The following is a 6003-nucleotide window of genomic DNA, read 5'->3' on the forward strand; positions in this document are numbered from 1 at the left end:
AACCGAGTCAGGAGACCAGCATGCCTGCGGAAAGCTGCCTACCTCCAGACTCTGCAGTGGCCTTGGAGCACCCAGGGTTCCCTGAGCTGTGTAAGGGCACCTTGCTTTCTGTAATTTTTCCTCCTCCTTTTGGACTACCAAGTAGATAGGGATCCTTTACCTTTTCGGTCAGAAATATCAGGGGAGATCTTATTTTAAAAAATATATATGCAATTTATCAAAAATTGTCAAATGTACTCTTTTTTTCCCCCAGACGTTAGTAAATTCTCATTTCAGCAAATTGGGTTTAAAATTATCTTTCTTGGTGGTTTATTAACCAGACAAGTCAGAACAAAAGCAGAAGAGGGTCTTGGATCGATCCTCAGGGCACTGCACTTTCCCCTTTGAAAGTCACAGATAGATTAACCTCTGCAAGTGCAACTTGGGAAACATTCTTTGTTTGATCCTTGTGAAAATACGGTCGAGATTTAAAGTTCAGGTATAAACTCCACTGTTAGTGATGTGTCAGGGTGGAGAAGGATTGACAACTGGTAAAATACTATCCATTTTGGTAACTGGGAGAAAAATCCTTACATTTTATATCAATGTTTGTTATTTCACTTCAATTACTGGCAAATAATGAAAGCAGCAGGATATTTCTAACACTTCTGGAGTGCCAATGGAGGAAACTGCTGTGTCCTTACATCTTGGAGAGAAGATGTAGCTTTCCTATCACATAAACAAAAGCATTATGTAATGTCTAGCAAAGATTATCACAGTTTTTTTTCTAGGTAGCACAAAACCGTAAATCATTACAGAAAACAGATAAAGTGTGCATTTAAAATACCTTTAAAAGCTGTTTAGACAAGGACTGTGTTTATGTAAAAAAAAAAAAAAAGTAGTATGTAAAATCATTTACCTCCCAAAAGAATGAATGAGTCAACAATTTGCAGTTTCCAGAAGGAATATCTGTTTTTCATACTTGGGCTATTAAAATAAGCAAATATCCACCATGGGTGGCCAAAAGTGCTCCAAAGATGGCCATCTGCGCTGCAGAGCGTGGCTCCTGGTCTGTTTTATGAACCAGTGGTCATTTTACCAGTGATTTCCAGTTACAGTTTCAAAGTATATAAAGTTGATTTCGCAAGCCTTTTTTCCAGGTCATGAAGCACTCTCTGAGAAGTGTCCTCCGTTCCCTGAAGTAATTTATTCCACTGAAGCACAGCAATAATTCATTAAATAAATCTCTAATGGCCTAGAGGTGTTAACATAATTTCTCCTTTGAAGTTATTATACAATTGGATAACTTTGAAATGATAATGCCTAAAGGAACTTTACGGGCCTGAAGCTCTCCGGCAACTCATTCACCAAGAGCATGTTTGTTGAGTTCCTGCAATCTGTCCTGGGTGTCAGGCACTCTTGAACAAAGCAGGAGACAGAGTGACTACAAGTCTTTCAAAAATTTGTTGATTGGTGGGTGAAGATATTTTATTAAATAAGTGCAAATAAAATGTGCACAAGGCCTGCAACATGTGTGACAGGTGGAGCATGAGAGAAACAGTAGACTTTGGGTAAATCACAGCAGGCTCCTCACTCTAGAGACCCACTGTATACATTAATGTGACAAGGTTCTGTGACTTTCTACACTAAAGACATTCACTTAGCCCACTCTCAGCAAAGATGATTTTTTTGAGAGTACAGAGTTTCTTGTGAATAGTGTATATAAAAGAATAACATTTGTATGAAATTTTGCTTTTGTGAAATTAAACAAATCAGTACACATAAAAATCAGTAACTTACCTACTTTCTATTTTTGAAAGCATATTTATATATTTCAAGATAACTGCTTGAAATAGGTTTTATTTGATGACTGCAGTGATTTGAATAAGAATGGCCCCCCTTAGGCTAATTCATCTGAATGTTTGGTCCTTAGGAAGTGGAACTACTTCCAAGGGGTTGGGGGGTGTGGTCTTAGAGTGGGTATTACCTTGTTGGAGGAAGTGTGTCACTGGAGGTAGGCTTTGTGGTTTAAATGCTTAATCCAGGCCCAGTGTCTCTCTCTCTGCTGCCTGCTGATTCAGATGCAGAACTCTCAGCTCCTCCAGCTCCATGTTGGCCTACATGACACCATTTTTCCCACCATGTTCAGACTAAACCTCTAAACTGTCAGCAAGGCTCAGTTAAATGATTCTCTTTATAAAAGATACTGTGGTCATGGTGTCTTTTCACACCAATAGAAATAAGACTAAGACAAAGACTGAATATAAAACACTTATAAAGCAACTAAATGATACAAATGTGCATCTGTACAAAACATATTTCATGGTTAACATTATTTCATGAACCTCTTTCCATCAGCATAATTCATCCCCCTCAAAGCCTGTCTCACAATGTAGCCTTTGCAATTCTGGATGTAGACCAGGCTGGATTTTAACTCTTTTAGAGTGCTAGGATCAAAGGCAAGTGCCACCACACACACAGAGAAAATTATTAATGGTTATGTATTCTATAATATGGTATGTAGTAGTTTAACAGAATGCTTCAAGAAAATGTGATTTCCAGCTAGGCATCACAGAGGCACACGCATTTAACCTCAGAACCTGGGAGGCAGAGGCAGGCACATCTTTGTGAGTTCAAGGCCAGCTTGGTCTACACAGAGGGTTTCAGGACAGCCATGCGTGCGATACATAGACATACATGCAAGACACACATACACTTAAAAATGATAAGATTCTTTAAAATTGTTTTTCTGGTAATATCTTATTTCTCTGTATGAAAATTTAAATTTCTTATGGAAAAATGTGAATGTACATTTGTCTCTCAAATTCAGCATCTCATCAACAACAGATTTTATGATTTATATTTGTTTAAGTAGATTAAGATCACACACTTTAGAATGTATGCCATTAAAATGAATGCATGGGAAGTAGCACAAATACTTGGAAGAATTTGGTTGAGTAGTTCTGTCATTGATCTATTATTTCTCTCCTAATATGCATCTGCCCTGTGGATTCTTTTCAGTTAACTTTGGGGTAATAAAAAAATTAACTGTGAGCCATAGAGATGTCTCTGCTGGTGAAAGCAATTGCTCCTCTTGAAAAGGACCCAGATTAGGTTCCCAACATCCACAGGTGGCTTGTAACTATCTGCCTACGTACCTCCTGCTACATGAGGACACCAAACAATGCACAGACATATATGCAGGCAAACACTTATACACAGAAAATAGAATAACTTAAAGGAATTCAAATTACAATAATGCTTAGAAAAGTCAAAATATATAGATTCCCAAATGTTGACCTAGGCCCCATGTCATGTAACGAAACCAAAATCTGAGCAGAGCCCTAGTGTAGTAATCTTTGAAATGTTCCTGAAGAAACATTTGAAATGTTTGAAGAAATCTGAGCAGAGCCCTAGTGTAGTAATCTTTGAAATGTTCCTGAGGAAACATTTGAAATGTTTGAAGAAATCTTTCTGAATGCTCAAAAGGAATAAGTCAGGCACAGAGAGGATACTGTTTCTTCAGAGCTTTGAAGTGAGCAGAAGGCCATAGCAGCTAGCTACTGCTAAACCCACCAGTCATGAATAAGACCACTGCCACAATTTTTGGAGCCAAATTTGAAGCAAGCTTTAATTAAATACTGCCCAGCATGACCATTCTGGGCTTTTCAGTCACATTTTGCGGAGGCTTATAAAGACAAACGCATAATGCTATGCATTTCCCACCAGGTCCAATCAGAGGCAAGCATGTATCCTGACATAGTTCCTACCTGTAGCTGCCGCCTACAACCAATCAGGAGAAGCATACATTTTGATGTATTTCCCATCTAGGTACCTCCTGCTTACATGTAACCAGGCACATCTGCTGCTGTTGGGTCAAACAAACTTGTTTAAGGAAGTGAAAACTTCTGGCCTGTTAGCTTCCATAAACAATAGACTCCAGCATCTCAGGAAGTATGTGTCCTTGGGTAAGGGTATTGAGGTTTGGTCTTTGTAATGCTAAATTCTATACCAGTAGGTCTTGACCGAGGAGAAGTGTCTTCTTATGTTTACATGCTTTTGTTGTGGAAACCTTGTTACTTGGTTTAAATCTATTGATTAAATAAAAAAATTGGCTACAGCCATTTACTGGAGGGATTAGAGGTAGGTGAGTTCCCAGTGAGGTGGAGGGAAGAAGGAGGAGGAAGGAGAGGAAGAAAGCCACCCTGAGGGGAGAGGAACCATGAGCACATGGCCAGGAGAAACAGTGAGTATCTGGGGTACACTGCTGAGGTGGTAGCCAAGCATGTAGTTAGAAGAGTAGGTTGGGGTGACCCCCAGTAATTGTCAAAGCCAAATAAAATAACTATAGTCTGAATCTCATTGATTTGTAAGTTAGTTGAGGATAAGTTTAAATTGTTTGTACTACACAAGGGACTTACAGGTTAGAGTCAGTATTGTTTTATGGATCTTGTGGGCATAGTAATTAAAACGTCTTTGGCTCTCATAATACTTTGAGTCCACAGGCTTCCAGTACCCATAGAATTAATTCATAGATACCAGCATCTACTTAATAGAGTTCTTCTGATAATAATCAAACAAGCTGTACATAAAAATAAAACCATAAACACATGCTCATCTCTTGACATGCTGATGCTTAAATTTAAATACTAGTTAACGCTACCCCTAGGTTAAAAAGCACTTAAGTAGTGGGCCATGGTGTCACACACCTTCAATCCCAGCACTTGGGAGGCAGCGACAGATGGAGCTCTGACAGGGCTACAGGAGACCCCCATCTCAAACTAAACAAAGCAAAACAAAACAACAATTTGTGGAATTTAGTCCACAAATAAATCAGAAGTTAAATTGTAGATTTTTTGAGTATGTTACTATTGTCTATCAAGCACTTAAGCTGTGGGATGTTTTGTTGTTGTTTGTTTAATGAGCTGAATGAGGCAGCACTTTCCTATAATTCCAATACTTGGAAGGCTGACAAAGTTTGAGAGTAGCTTGAAGACCTATGGAACTGCTCTGTCTCAAAGAAAAGAAATTAAATCTTAAAAGTTCTTTACTAGTGAATTTAATTTTGGGTTTCATGAATTACCATCTTATAACTGAGTAAAACCATGCAATTTCAGAGCGCACACAAAAGAATGCATAAGTATATTTTAATAGCATGTTTTTATAGATAGTAATAGTTTCATTACATCTTAATGAATAATGTATTTTGACTACATTCACCCTCTATTATCTTCTCTGGTACTATTTGTAACGGCCCATTCTGCTGCTCCGGTTCGTAGGTCAGGGTCTAGCAAGAGAGAGAGTGGGGACGGAGACGCGAAGAATGGAGACGAGACAGAGTCTGATCTGGAGACCAGTCAGGGTCTGCTGAGTCTGCTAGGAGACGAAGAAGTCTGTCCTGGAGACTGAGACTGCTTCTCAAGTCTCTCCTTTTATCTCTCTCCTCAAGTCTCGCCTTGAGTCTCTCAAGTGCTGGGATTAAAGGCGTGTGCCACCACTGCCTGGCCTTGATTGAAAGGAAATCATGGGTATATCAAGATAATCTTCAGAGTGTGCTCAGCTGTTGTAGGCTGTTGAAAACAAGCCTCTTGTCAGGGTATATGGCTCAAGATGGCTGCAAAGATGATAGCCGCTTTCTGCTCAGAGTCGGCTCCCAACAACTATTCCCACTCCTGGTTATGTTCTCCCCTTCCAATAGTCCCTTACTGTGTGTGTGTGTTGTGTGTGTGTGTGTGTGACTCACTGAGTTTCAGTAGGGTTGCTTATAGGAAAATGGGTGACAAAGCCATTTATAGTAACATAGGCACCTTACTAGTGACCATAGCACTAAAGAAAATGCTTTCCCCTAACCCAGCAACCATTAACTTCCTAGAGCTTCTGGGGAGGGAAGGGGCCTCAGAAGCCACTCCTCCCTGCTTAGTTAACTACCTATAAGTGCTCAGAAACTGGAGTTCTGCCCTTCTCCTGGACAGGGTGTCAAAAGGCCCAATCTTATGCAGATAAGCACAGCCAAGCCCACACTTT

The sequence above is a fragment of the Grammomys surdaster genome, unplaced genomic scaffold (genome assembly GCF_004785775.1).
Source record: "Grammomys surdaster isolate TR1022 unplaced genomic scaffold, NIH_TR_1.0 543, whole genome shotgun sequence".
Lineage (NCBI taxonomy): Eukaryota > Metazoa > Chordata > Mammalia > Rodentia > Muridae > Grammomys > Grammomys surdaster.